Here is a 15,521-nt window from a genome sequence, read left to right on the forward strand (position 1 = left end):
GGGACCAGAAAATCACCCGACTATTGCCATTGCCTCAGTACTCCCTATACGGTGGGATAAATAAAAGTTCCAACCTTATGGGGGTGTGAAATATTATAATATATAAATGTGTTATATGCTGGATACTTACAACAGTGTCTGACACATGGTGCTAGGAAGAGTTAGATACTATTATTATTATTACTAATTATTATTATATTATTGTTTCATTTTCTGTACTGTTTCCCCTTTCCCCATAGTTACTGGGATATTGACTTAATTTATTCAGAGTAAGTTTTCAATAAATATAAACAGATTAATAAAAAGTGCAATGTCACAGACATTTAGGGAGAACTAGTTCATTGACAGATATTTTGAGCAAACATTCTCATAAGTTCAACATCTAACAAGGTGACAGTGAACACTAATCTATAAGCAGTAGAGCTCCTCTATCTACAAGCAAACAAGTGAAATGGACAGAATTGTGCATATTTTACACAATTAGAATCTAGGGGTTTGTTGTCTATATTAGTTTCCTACAGCTGCTGTGACAAATTACCACAGCCTTGACTTCAAACAGAAATTTATGTTCTCATAGTTCTGGAAACCACAAGTCTGAAGTCAACATTTCAAGAGGACCATCCTCTCTCAGGGTGTGCTAGGGGAGAATCTATGCCTTGCTCTTCCATCTTCTACTAGCTGCAGGCATTCCTTGGCTTGTGGGTGCATCACTCCAACCTCTGTCTCCAAGGCCATACTGCCTCCTCCTCTCTGTATGTTTGTGCGCTATGTGTCTGTGAAATTTCCCTCACTCTCATTAGGATACTTCTCAATGGATTTAGGGCCTACCTGAATAACCCAGGATAAGCTCCTCTCAAACCCTTAGCTTAATCATATCTTTTGCTGTATAATGTATAACTCACAGGTTCTGGGGATTAAGAAGTGGGCATTATCTTTTTGAAGGATACTACTCCACCCATGCAGTGTCTATTATCAAAATATGCTGAGGATGATTATAAAAGTTGTCTATTTTATTTTAACCAAGGGCAAATAATTGATAAGCTTATAAGGAATATTTGTGTTGATCAAATAATTATACACATATAATATATATGTGCCCACCCACCAGCTTTTCTCCATTGGAGTGGGAAGGAGATTTTTTATTTTTGTCATTGGCAGAAAACATGTTTCACTGGTGAGAAGCCAAGGTAGGGAGGAAGGGGGAAACAAAAGGAAAGAAAGTGGCAGGATTTCTCCCTCACCTCCCATGAAGTGGTTTTCATTCTCCGTCTAAGAAGAGATGATACAAAGCAGAAGGTTATGATGGGGCATGTGGTTCCTCACAACCAGTGAAAAGGACCTCGTGAATCCCCCATGCGCAGAGAAAGCTGCTTTGGAGCCCAGCAACCTCGAGTAGAATGGAGAGACTGATCAAGCTATTCCCTGCTTCTGTGCAGAACCAGCAAAGCTCCTGCTTCCTGAGATTCAAAGCTTTGGGAGCATCCTACAGAACCTCTCTAATGTTATATATAAATGATCTTAGGATGTGGTGGGGCATTTGGAAAGCAATGAAAATGAGCAAGCAAACAGGGCCAGAGAAGAACTAGGAGCAACTTTGGTGAAAAAATAAGAGATCCATCCCACTAGACAACTCCACAAAGATCTGAGGGCTTGTATTCAGATGGATGAAGCCCTCTCGGTGTGTGGGTGGGAGTCACATTGCAAGCTGATATTTGCATAAACATTTTCCTGCTTAGAGAAGGAATTGAAGAAAAAAGAGAAAGAGAAATTGAGGGCACCTTATAAACTCTATAAAAGATTGAGAAACTGGGAGAAGAATTTTGACAAACTGGATGTATTAGGTTTCTATTGCTGCTTTACAAAAAACTTATGGCTTAAAATAACACTCATTTATTATTTTAGTTCCATGACTCGGCTGGGCTCTGAAATCATGGTGCTGTCAAAACTGCATTCCTTTCTGGAGGCTCTGGGGAAAAATCCACTTCCAGGCTCTTTCAGGTTGTTGGCTAAATTAAGTTCTGTATGGCTGAGGGACTGAGGTCCCATTTCCTCTCTGGCTGTTGGCTGAGACTTCTAGTGTCTATCCATATTCTCATGACCCCTCCATCTCCACACGGTCTCCTTCCATGGCACATCTAGGGCTTCTTGAGCTTCTTAATCTCTCTAGCTTCTCTCCTCCTCTTAAAGGTTCCTTTGACATTGGGCACAACTGGATAATCAGGGTAATGTCCCTATGTTGTTAATTTCAGAGACTTAGTAACCTTAGTTACATCTGGAAAGATTCTTTTGCTATGTGAGAGAACAACTTATGTGTAGAATACCAGAAGGATAAGGTTATGGGGACCAGAATTTTGCCTCCCACACTCATAATCTTGCAATAAATCCCTTCCCCTCAAAAAAAGACCTTTGGGGTAACAATCAGAAGACCATGTTCCAATTTCACCTCTCCTGCCAGCTAATCTGTCAATGGGTAGCCACTGCCCTCTTTGGGAAGTGGTTTCTTATAAATATACAGTCAAGGAGTCTGCGTAGATGCCATGTAAAGTCTCTGATTGCTCTAAAATTATATAACTGTTTCTTCAGTAGTGAAAGATTACAACCTATCAAGTCTGTGGTGCAAATATCTTGTATTTTTTCAGCCAAGTGCCAAACTATTGTCAATGCCACCATCGGGGTGCTGCCAACCTGTCTATGATCTGAGCATTTATAAGAGTTAACACTGGGAGTGTATGATAGGATAAATGTGCCAGAGAGTTTCCTTTAGGAAATCACTGAGTATTCATTCGATAAAATCATGCAAAATAGTGGTTGGAGCTATGTGAGCGTAAGCTTTATCAACATTTGTTACTTTTGAACAAATCAGTTCATGTGGAATTTCAATGCAACCCAGTTTTTAAAGTAAAAGACAATAGTGGTCCTCTACCTTCCAGCACACCGCAAGTGCAACCCACAGATAATGCAATGACCTCCTCCTACCCGTAGCATTCAACTTCTTCCATAGACCTGTCTCAGATGCCCGGGCTCAGGTAGCATTTACCCAAAGGATTGCAGTTTGGCAAACATTGTCAGAGCTTGAAGTCTAAAGCATTACCTCAAATCTACTGACTTCCAAATAAGGCCTAAAAAGATCTAAATATCTAATCCTATCATTCATATCTATCACATTAACAAGTTTTTGTTGGATTTTGACATGTCAAGTGTATGCATGCAGGACTCACATTTAAATTGTTGGAAATAGGAGGGCCCCGTCTTTTAGGTTCTGTCTCTCTCTTTCTCAACTGCTATCTCTCTATTGCTGTGTCCCTAAATCCATATCTACATCATTTTTGTTCTATTCTGTGTCAGTAATGTTCTTCAAAGACTAAAGAAATTGATATTTTCACGAATTTTCCTAAAATGTTACTAGTAATTATTGAAATTGAACCATTCAAATTTCACTGTACTAAACAGAGATGCTTTCTAAAAACTCATATCTTAGACTAGGTATTTCATCCATTCCACAAATAGGTATTGATTACCTACTATGTCCCATATTTATCTGCTAGAGATAAAATGATGAACAACAGTCCTTAACTTGAGAACTTACATTCCAGTAAAAGACTGCTATCAAAAAAGATGAAGCAAATAGGGGAATAGAGGGTGACTGGGGAATAGTATTTTTAGAAAAAGGTGCTTTCTAAAATGGTGATGAATTAAACAGGAGTGAACATCATGAGTATGTGGGGCAAGAGGATTCCATGCAGAGATCCTGGGAGGCACATTCAAACGCCCTGGAATAAGATGTGTCTGACATATTCAAGGAACACCAATGAAGCCAGTGTAATTCTAGGGCAAAGAGTAAGAGTTGGAGAGGAAAGAAGAGTTTGAAGGGATGGCCAGGGTCAAATCATATGAGCCTACAGTAATGAATTCGTATTTTATTCTAAGGGTGAAGAAGCCAGTGAAGACAATCAATGAAAACCAAGGAGTGATATGATTTTGATTTACAATTTCAAGTTAACACTTGGCGGAAGTTAGAGGACAGATTTCAAAAGTGAAAGCCAGAAGGTAAGTTAGAGTCGTTATTGTATAGCAAATAAACATTCAGGCAAGAGATGGACCAGAGTGATAGTTGTAAAAATGTGATAGGATTTAGGATTGCTGACATGTCTTCCTGATGGAATGTATGTGGAAAATAAGGGAAAAAGAGAATATTGAAAGCCCATCATTAACCCGTATAGGGTAACTGTCAATTATATTCTCAAATGTAAACTCAGTCTTCTCTTTAGAGAGCAGGATTTGCTAGTTATCTTCATTGTCAATCCCTTTGGGAGGACTTGCTTATGTCTAGATGTGAGGATATAATGATGGATCTCCAGATAGTATGGATTCATGCCCAAGGCATACCAGCTATATGGAGAAGAAAACATCCTGGTTCATTTTGTGCATGTGAGGGGGCTACACTGAAGAAGAGAGGCCAGCATAAAAGCATACACTCTGCCTTTTTCATAGCAGTTTTATAAGGCAGCCACTATCAAGGAGGGCAAATAATCATTTTACTTTAAATGTTAAACTATATGACCTAACTGTGTCAGCTTGCAACCAAGCTGGCATTTGACAAAGTAGAATGAAATATATTTTAATAAAGTTTGTGGGTATTTTACGAGTATACCTTTAGCAGAAAGTAATACTTATTTGTACCTCGAGATCCCTTTTAGATCAAGGTTTGAAGTTTTTGCCACCCAACCCTTAATTTTCAAACCTATTCAAATTTTGGTACTAAATATATATCCAGTAAGCCAAATGAATAGTTTTTGTATTGCAATACAGTAATACTCAGCTATATAAATGTCTTTAATTTTTTTAAAATTTTCAGATTCATATGCAGATACAGTATCAACTATTTTATTTAGATCCAATTAATTTAATAAATCAATATTGAGTTCTAACTGAAGGCTAGAATCTGTTTAGATTCTAGAAATACAAATATGAACCCAGCCTTGTCCAAGCTTAATAGGAAAGAAAGAGACATAAACAAATACCTGTATTAGTATATAGTTTCAAAATGAAAGCATGAATAAAGAAATACTGATATATAGGCTATAATTATTATTTGTGTGAAGATCTCAGGCAAAGTGATTAGAAAAAGCTGACATTTGAGTTGGATCACTAATGCTTAGAATCACAACAAAAACAAAAAGTTGGAGACAGTACATGTTGTTTTTTGTTGCCTCTGTTGGTATTTCAAGATCCATGGGTATGGGGAACAAGATAGCATGATGGTCAAGAGCATGGTCTCTGCACCTGCAGCCTCAGCTTAAATCCAGTTCCACCACTTGTCATCTGTCAGTGGGCAATCTACATAATCACTTCGCGCGTCAGTTTCCCCACCTGTAACCCTAGAAAAACAGCTATTTCATAGAACTTTGTAAGGATTAAAATTTAATTTAACATTTACTACTTTTTAAAAAGATTTATTTTTTTATTTGAGAGAGAGAGAGAGAGAGAGAGAGCATGTCAGTGGGGGGAGTGTCAGAGGGAGAAGGAGAAAGAGAATCCTTCAAGCAGACTCCCTGCTGAACATGGAGCCCAAAGTGGGACTCTTACAGGGCTTGACATGGGTCTCTATCCCACGACCCTGAGATCATGACCTGAGCCAAAACCAAGAGTTCTAACACCTAAGTGACTGTGCCACCCAGGTGCCCCAACATGTACTACTTTTAAGTGAACCTTTTAGTACATAGCAAGAGCTATACAACGTTTATTGTGATTATAACAATAAAAAAGCAAGTTAATGTTCTCTTATGTGAGCCATGTTTATGAAGAAAGTAAGACAATTTTTATGGAGTGATTTAGGCTCTAAAAAATGTTTTTTTGTTTCTCTCAATCTCAAAAATTAAGACTAAACAGGATGGAAACTTTACTTTCTGAAGATCGTGTTTGTGGTTAGAAAGTATTGCTAATGAGGTGAAATGATAGGTTTAATGCCTAAATGGGTCCTGTGGATTCACTCTGCTCTTGGCCAAAGATAGCCTTCAGCCCTCCCTAACCATGAGGCAAATGGATCATGAAGGAGGCAGACCATACAGTGCAAACCTATCTGCATTACTCATCAATTAGCCACTAGAAAAATAATTCAAAGTCATGCCCTAATGGCAGCGAGGCAGTGATGTCATTTTAATAAGTGAATTTAATGCTTTAAAAATTAGAAACTGAGCTACATTATTCTTAAGCCTGCAGAAGAGACCATATTTGAATTGTAAGAGTGAAATTCTAGGTGAGATTCTTCTATGCTCACTGCACACTAACTCATATTTCATGCTAACTCATATTGCACAAAAAAGCCCCTCTAACAATGGCTTTATCATATTTTCATTCCCAAAACAATCCAATACCGAACTTGAGAATCTTGAGGGAGACTTAATATGGTCATGGTGCAAGTATGCCATAGAGAGAAAGGGGCGGGGAAGAGAGACAGTACTAGGTTTTGGCCTTGGTAAAGCCCAACTTGATGGGCGGTGAAATTGAAAAGAAAACAGAGGAAAAGCAGCTCTCATTAACCTGTCATTCTAAGCTTCTTCATCTACTCCTTTCTCTACTCTTTGCCCGGCAACCGTGGAACATTCTTCAGTTGCCAAAGCAGATACACAGCCAATGTCTCCAGTGCCAGAAACGCATTTACATGACAATACAACACTTGTTGTTAAGGAAGAACAGCCCGGTGAACTGGAGATGCTTTGCTGAGTTTAAACTGTCCTTCGTGCACCATTTATTCTGAATACATTTGAGGGCAGCTGGAAACAAACTGATGAGTGGGTCTGAATATTGAGAGAGGTGAAGGAATGACATTTTAAAGGCAAACATGGGGTCCTTTGAGCCAGAAGAAGCCGCAGCTGCTAGGGATGCCTATGGAGAGGAGGCCACTGGGAACAGCACTTGGGGTGGAATGCCAGTTCGGTGGGAAAGGCCGCCCCCACAGATGCTACAGCACCCAGCTTCTTCTCTCAGCAAGATGGCTTGCTGAGACATAATAGGACACAGGGAGGGGGCGGGGGGTGGGGAGAGAGAGAGGTTGGTTTCGAATGCTTCTGTCTCTGTGGCAGAGGACACATTGTAAGTAGCATTCCAAATCTGAAGAGTAGAGCCTATGTGCTGCTCTTCTCTTCAGAGCAAGCTGTGCACACCTCTTTTGGAAGCTAAAAGATACTGCTTTATGTTCAGTGACCTTAAAGAAACTCTACTTTGGTACCTTTGATTCAAGAATCCTTTGCCCACCACTCTGGTTTGAAATCATTAATGATCGGGACAAGTGTCAAAACATTTGACTGGATGTCCAAAACATTTGAGAGTTTCAAAATACAGTCTTTTTGGTTGAAAAAAAAATGCCATTTAGGTGTCAGTTAACCTTGAGGACTTTCTGACCACTGTCCTCTAAAAGAGTTCATGAAAATAGAAACAAAGAGAATCAAAATGCACCTAACTCAGTAGCTGCAAACCCCATGAAAAGAGCATATCAAAGGATTAGCTCCAAGACAGTCTGACATTTGAAGAACAGCAGGGCTGACATCAGGTATGATATCAAAGAAAACAAAAAAGGAAGTCAGGCAATTGCCTCCTTACCTGGCCTTTGCTAGGAGAGAAAACCTGGAAAATCCGAGGCATCCATTTCTCAGTATTCAAGTCTAATGCTCTCGTACACGACCGAGAAGTTACAGAAGCCCAATTTCCATTGGGTCGTTCAAGAACTATTTATTGAGGCACTACTATGTACCCAGCACAGAAGACTGGGGTGGAGGCGCAGAAGATGTAGTACCTGGTTACAAACACATGTATGCAGATATACACTCATGCAGATGATATATATCAGGGATCTCAATACCTATATGGATATAATTACATAGATTTCCATGATTTCAAAGGAGTGCAATAAATATTCCCAAGAAAGATTAGAGTGCTTTTAAAATTATGCAGAGAACAGAATATATAGTTAGAATTTTAAAGAATCTCTCAAAGAAGAGTCCAGTAAATAATAATAGCAACAGTATGGGAAGGTGCTCAGGTTTTTGTAGATAACAAAAAGTAGATTGTGCCATTAAGTGAGAGAGCAGGGATGCCTGGGTGGCTCAATGATTGAGCGCCTGCCTTAGGCCCAGGGCGTGATCCTGGAGTCCTGGGATCGAGCCCCGCATTGGACTCCCCGCATGGAGCCTTCTTCTCCCTCTGCCTGTGTCTCGGCCACTGTGTGTGTGTGTCTTTCATGAATTAGTAAATAAAATATTTTTAATAAATAAATAAATGAGAGAGCATGTAAGAGAAGTCGAGGGGATGTGGTGAATTCAGCTTTGACTGCCTCTGTCAGATTTGCATAGGGGTTCCCAAAATAATAAAGAGCCTGAACGAAGCTCCATTTCCTTTTGCGCCACTGTCATCACCATTGACACTATAACACTTGAATAGCAAAATGAACATAAAAGAGATAGGAAGAAAAAAGTGATTTGCCTGTGTCAAGAGAAAGCATTTAGAACACCTGAGAGTTTTGGGCAATCACGCCAGACACTCAGACTCCTTCTGTCTTGTCTTTCCCCCACCTCCCTCATTTCCTCTGATTTCATTGCTAAAAGTGTGAGCCCAGAATCTGCACAGGTTGAGATTCTACTACTTGCTGGCTGGCCAACCCTGATAACTTACTCGATCTTCACACACCTTCCTCCTCTGAGAAATGAGATGAGAGTACCTAATTCATATAGCTGATGCGAGAGCTGATGCGATCCTGCACATTTTTTTAAAGCTTAAAGCAATGGCTGGGGCATAGCCAGTGCTCAGTAGGTGTCAGCTGCTTTCTTTGCCTACGCTTGTTCTATTCTTGGGGGGGGCGGGTATTGCTGGGGGGGGGCAGCTTTGGATTGAGAAGCTCTAGGTTTCTATCTTCATGCTATCATTTATTATCTGTGTATTCTTGTGAAAATCCCCTGACCTTCTGAACTTAACTTTCCCTAACCATAAATTGCAGATGTTGGTAATGTATGGCTTATGAGGATGTGGTGAGAGTGAGCGAGATGTTATGTATGTTGCCTATTCTCCACTTGCTCCTCCAAATCCACTTTCTCCCCTTATACACCTTTCTGTGCCCTGGTTGACATTTATCAACTAAATCTATGGACAGTCTTGCCCTCTGCCTTCTGGCTTAGCTTGGTGGATAGAAGGCAGCAGAAGAAATATAGGAAAACAAGAGAGTGAAGTCAGGGTACTGATTTCTTCCATTGTCTTCCTGCTCCATCCCTGTGGGCAAATTGCATCAATCTACTGAAGGCTGCAGTTCTGGTTAAGCAGCCTCTTTCTCCCTCTGGGTTCTGCTTCGAAGTGTCGGAGTGGGAAAGGCTCTCTACTGTTGCTAGTCTTGATGCACTGCAACATCCCTTGTTTCTCTCTCTATAGCCCCAAAGACCCCTTCATAAATAGCCCTTTTATTCATATTTCCTCAATTAGCCCCGTTTGAGCATGGCATCTGTTTGTTTTGAGGATCCTAAGTGGTACAACACGTAAAGTCCCCGGCACTGTGCCTGCCTCCAAATAAATAGAGTGAATCCCTAAAAACAATGCTTGCCAATAAGTTCCTCAAGCATTGCCTGCCTATGGGGTGGTGCTCACAATTAAAGGGAAGAGTTCTGACCTTAGGAACATGAATCTGGACAATAATAGAGAATGTCTGAAGAAGTGGGAAAATAACATTCCCTAAAGTGGAAGAACCTATATTCATGTCTTTCTTGGAAACTCAGACCCCAAACCAAATCTGTTGTCAGTGAGATTTATATTTATTGTTCTTGTATGTTGGCATGTCTGCCTGCTGCCAATGCAACAGTGCTCTGGTCATCATTCTGTCTTTTGGGCAGTCCCAGAGCCCTCTAACTCATGAGAAGGAAGAGCAAATCATGAGAAAGAAGAGTAAGTTTGCTTTCCTGTCACAGATCTGCAAATCATTTCCCTCTAAAGGATTTTCACCCAAAGCCACTGGTTGGATGATTGAGGAGAATAAGCATAAGAAAAATCAGAAGTTGATTAAATTCTTAAAAAAAAAAAAAAAAAAGCACTGGGGCAGGTACCTGGGTGGCTCAGTCAGTTAAGTATCTGCCTTTGGCTCAGGTCATGATCTCAGGGTCCTGGGATCTCCGAGCCCCATGTTGGGCTCCGTGAGCAGCAGAGAGTCTGCTTCTCCCTCTCCCTCTGCCCCTCCCTGCCCTCCCTCTTGCTGGATCTCTCAAATAAATAAATAAAATCTTAAAAAAAAACCCCACAGCATTAAAAACTTCAGTAAGATATTACATGTAAGAAAAAGTATCTAAATTTGTTTTCCTCTTTATGACAACTCCACTGGCATCTCCTTTAATTTAAAATCAAAATATTCACATTTTGATCAATCAATCAATCAAGGGATGCCAATTACGCCGCTGATAAATAATCCACAAGTTGGTATTTTTGTGAGGCGCACTTCTACTGTGTTTTATTTTTCTTGTGCTTTGGCTTTTTTACACCTCCATTGGCTTCAGCTGGTGTTTATTCTTTGTATTCAAACATGCTTTTCCTAAGCTTCACGTACAGTAGCCTCATCCCAAATACCAAGTATTTTCAATTCAGATTCTTAAATGTATGCAAGATATGAAATCCCAGTGTTGTTTCCATAACCCTTGACACTGCACACTTAACAAGGACTTAAAAAAATTCTAGTAATTGTCCTGGTTGTGAGAAAATATGTCTCATAGGCCAGCCACTTAAAGTGTAAGTAGTATTTTAAATCATTAGTGTTAACATGCTTAGGTGTGATATTTCTTTTATGTGTTAATATTAGCAATCTCTTTGGATGTTTTGTAGTCTTCTTTATCTGCTTCACAAATGTTTTTGCTTGCATATTTTAAGCATTGTAAATCTCAGCGATGCACGGGTAATAAATACTAATGTCACTGTTTTGTTTAAAGTCTTTAAACTCTGATTCCTCCTCTTTTGTCATTTCTTTGGTGGCTGAAAGCCTTAATCTTCCAAGTGCCTCATGTCCAGCAAGATGGTTTATGTTCCTTCATAACAAAACTGACACACAATAATAATGTAAGGCAGCATTCTTTCCCTTAAAGAGTTAAAGGCATATTATTTGTCCCTAGGAACCTATATCTTGCATCTACAAGGCTATTCTGATGTGTTAATTTACTAAGAAGAACCAAATGGGATGCTGACAGATGAGGTAGGGCTATGGGGAAAGATATGTTTTTCAATTTGGGACTCAGTGTTTTCTTTTCCTCTTCTTTTTTTGGTTTTAATTTCTTTTAATGCTGATAAAGCTGAATCGAGATGAAAAACAACTGGCAGTATTAAGACCCCTCAGCTCTCCCTCTCTTGCACTTCCAGCATTGATCGGTGCCTCAAATGTTTGGCTGTGGAGCAGCCATAATGGGTTTTCAACTATGTGCAGTCAGGGAATTTCTCTAGGGGGCTGGATCCGTTCACAGACAACCTTGAGACTTAAGCTTTGCTTTACTTGGAAGAATCACTGAAAAGCCACTGCATAAAACAATATCTTAGAATCAAAAGTTAAAGATACTCTAGGTAGAGTATGCCTCAGTACAACATTGCAAAAAAAAAAAGTCTCTTAATATAGCAAGTTATTTGGGCAGAGTTTTTTGTTTAGACTTTTAAAATATGCATCCTATCATTTGTAAGAAAGATATTATTACATACTGTCTGGCACGGTGGCCATTGCCCAAAGAAGAGGGAGTCTGAGTGCCACCATGTTTAGTGAACTGTTTGTCAGTCACCAATCCTCATAGACAAGAGGAGGGAAATTGTGATTTTAAAATAATTTCTTAAAACCTGCAATCATTTTCCTCCATAAAACAGTTACATTGACTTGCTAAATAGTAGACCTGATGATGGTAGACCTCATTCCCTATCTAAACTCCATGTCCCCTGGCCAAACCACCTGCTTATTTTGATGAGAAATCCAAAATTTAGGATTACAGCACAAAAAAAAAAAAAATGGGCCCAGTAATTAGAGTTGTAAAGAAAGGAATCTAAAGAATAGTTTTGGAGCAAGCCCTTCTGCTCAATGCATTTCATATAAATAAGGGTTGAGTGCAAAGAGTACAGTGGAAAGAGGACAGATTTTGAAGCAAGAAGGAGTTGCAAACTTTTTTTTTTTTTTTTTGGAGTTGCAAACTCTTAGCTCCTTATTAGCTGTATGATATTAAACAAGTCAAGTAAATTGAGTCAGCACTCCCATCAATAAAATGGGTGACAATATATATGAGCCCTGGCAATATGCTTGCAGGTGAGTGCAGAGGTCAGCAATGGAGTTGCCAATAGATGGTTATTCTGGCAAACTGTAATTTTTCAGTCTTTATCACAGTGTGCTATGGAAGAGAAGAGTTCTAAAGAGGAAGATGTTAATCCCAAGCACACAAAATCTACTTATCTAGTGTTGATCTTCTCTCTCCTTCAGAATTGTCCTAAACTCTTTCTTCACTCCAGTCTACTGACTTGTTCTTTGCTTAGAAGAGGGAAGAGTTCAGTTCTTCCCGCAAACTTAACACTTCCACAGTCACTGTTTCCTCGAACTGTTTCCCTAGCACAGGAAGGACTGAATTATCTCCCACAGCAAGAATCACACTAAGTCTTCCTCTCACTCCTATGCAGTGTCTCTGCCTCCTGGCTAAAAGTCTGAATCCAAGAAGAATTCATGACCTTATTTTTCTTCTGATTAACATACCTCAGTCAATATTCTTCACTCTTGATTAGCAGTTGATTTTGCTTTACAACATAAATAAATCAATAGTGAAAGAAAAGATTTGCTCTTTCCAATAAATCATCTGGTGAAGGTCTCCAACTCTGCAGCCAACCTCTTTTGGTCTCCTGGGTTCCCCTGTTGGTTGGCTGGCTGATTGTGGGCAAATGATTAATTTCTCACTTCCTCATTTGCCTTAACTGTAAAAGAAGTACAAAAATAGTGCCTACCTTTAGAATTGTGTTGAAAATTAAATGGGTTAATATATCAAAAGAGCGTGGAGCATATAATAAATGCCATGTAAGTTTGCCTAAATTTTCCAAGAACATTCCATTGAACTAATTTCATAGTTAACTGCAATATGAGTATATACATAACTGTTAGCATGTGTGGTTAAGCTGGCTGACTTAGTCCAGGCAATGTAATTGAATCCTTTGTCCATCTCCATGGCCAACCTGGTCCCACAGAGTGAATTGGCTTGGAGAGGAGTCATTCTTTTTATTTTTTTAAATATACTTATTCATAAGAGACACAGAGAGAGAGAGGCAGAGACATAGGCAGAGAGAGAAGCAGGCTCTCCATGAGGAGCGCGATGTGGGACTCGATCCCTGGACCCTGGGATCACTACTTGAGCCAAAGGCAGACGTTCAACCACTGAGCCACCCAGGTGCCCCAGAGAGGTGTGATTCTTCAACTCTTTCTTCTTCAACGGGCTGACTGCCTTGGGAGCTTTCTCCTCCCTTTTCATCCCAAAGCCCAAAATGATGTCTTTCCAATAAAATTCAATCTATATTTCTTTTCTTTTTCCAGTTTTATTGAGCTATAATTGGCATATAACATTATGTAAGTTTAAGATTTGCAGTGTGATGATTTGACGTATGTGTATATTGTGAAATGATTACTACAGTAAGATTAGTTAACAGACATACTGTCACCTCACTTATAGTTTGTGTACGTGTGTATGTGTGATGAGTTGTAGGAGTTCCTTATGTATTTTGGATATTAACCCCTTATCAGATATGTGGTTCGCAAATGCGTCTCCCACTCTATGGGTTGCCTTTTCATTTTGTTGATCATATCTTTTGCTATACAGAAGCTTTTTTATTTGATGTAGTGCTATTTATTTATTTTTGCTTTAATTGCTTGTGCTTTTGATGTCACATCCAAGAAATCATTGCCAAGACCAGTATCAAGGTGATTTTTCCCTGTTTACTTCTAGGAGTTTTATGATTTCAGGATCTTTATCCATTTTGAAATAATTTTTTTTTTTTTAGTGAAATGGGGAACTAGTTTCATTTGTTTGCAATGAATATCCAGTTTTCCTGTTACCATTTATTGACAAGGCTGTTTATTCCCAATTGAGTATCTATACTCCCTTGTCAAATATTAATTGACTATATATGTGAAGATTTGTTTCTGAACTCACAGTTCTGTTCCATTAGTCTCTGTTTTAATGCCAACACCCTACTATTTTGATTATTATACTTCTATAGACAGTTCAAATTTAAGAAGTGTGTTGCCTCCAGCTTTTTGCTTCTTTTTCAGGATTGTTTTGGCTATTTGGGGTCTCTGTGCTCCTTACAAATTTTAGGATTGTTTTTCCCAGTTCTGAAAAAAAAAATGCCAATGGAATCTTGATAGGGATTGCATTGAATCTATACATGACTTTTGGTAGTATTGACATTATAACAATATTAATAATTCCAACCCATGAACATGGGATATCTTTTCATTTATTGTGATATCTTCAATTTCTTTCATCAAAGTCTTATAGTTTTCAATGTAGAGATCTTTCACTTCCTTAGGTAAATTTATTCCTAAGTATTTTATTGGTTTTGATGCTGATATAAATGGGGTTGCTTTCTTTATTTCTTTTTCAGATAATTTGATGGTAGGGTATAGAAATGGAATTGATTTTTGTATGATGGTTTTGTATCCTGCAACTGTCTTAAATGGTTGGGTCTGTAGGCTACACTCATAAGTTGGGTAGGGCTTTGAATTTGTGTCCCTGCCTGGGGTGGGGGTGGGGGGGAGTGTAATGGTCTCCACTACATTAACTTATCCTCTGGAGGATAAGGTCTTTGACCAGGGACTCAGTCATGTAGAACTGCTGACTAAGTTCCCTAGCCAGATATGGCCACTAGTTGACTCTGCAGATAGGTAGATCCACTGGCTGGGATCTCTGCTTGGGTTCCACTGCAAGCAGAAATACAGTACAACAAGATCTGACTGATGGGTGCTCTAAGATTTGTATCCTCTCTCTGTCTCTAATCCCTAGTGGTTGAGCCCCACCAATTCTCTTATTAATTTTCATGAGGCAAAACCAGAGTGGTCCTTCTTGGATAATCCTGCAACACTAGAGGAGCTAGATGTTCATCTTGGATTCTCTTATCCTACTGGAGAAATCAGTCTCAAGGGGGCCCTCTTGATATAGTGCTATGATGGCCTAAAGGTTGGGGGTGAGGTGATATAGTCAAAATGGAACTGTTTTTCTTACCCTTCTAACGCAGCCCTTCTCAGTCTTTGTTGTCCAAAGGGTACCTAACCTCACCCCCAGGTTCTGGGATTTTCACAATGATGCCTTGTCAATAGCTGTTGCTAGTTATTCTTCTGAAAGGAGCTCAATTGAGAATGACCTATGTCACTATCTTGATGATATCACTTCAATCGATATCCTGGATGGTAAAGAGTCACAGGCTCTTCTTTACTATCCAGGAAGAGACCAACTCTAGCACACCCTTCTCCCATTATACTTTCAGGAAGAAGCAAAGAGCCA

At 39.4% G+C, this 15,521-nt stretch overlaps 1 long non-coding RNA gene across 1 annotated transcript in view; it reads left to right on the forward strand.

Annotated features, from left to right (window-relative positions):
* LOC121494468 overlaps positions 1 to 15,521 on the forward strand; it is a 165,399-nt gene that overhangs the window by 54,226 nt on the left and 95,652 nt on the right. The window contains exon 2 of the long non-coding RNA XR_005988813.1: positions 3,928 to 4,047. This is a non-coding gene — a long non-coding RNA (uncharacterized LOC121494468). The remainder of the gene's footprint in view (positions 1 to 3,927; positions 4,048 to 15,521) is intronic.

Source organism: Vulpes lagopus, chromosome 7, assembly GCF_018345385.1.
Source record: "Vulpes lagopus strain Blue_001 chromosome 7, ASM1834538v1, whole genome shotgun sequence".
In the NCBI taxonomy this organism is placed as follows: domain Eukaryota; kingdom Metazoa; phylum Chordata; class Mammalia; order Carnivora; family Canidae; genus Vulpes; species Vulpes lagopus.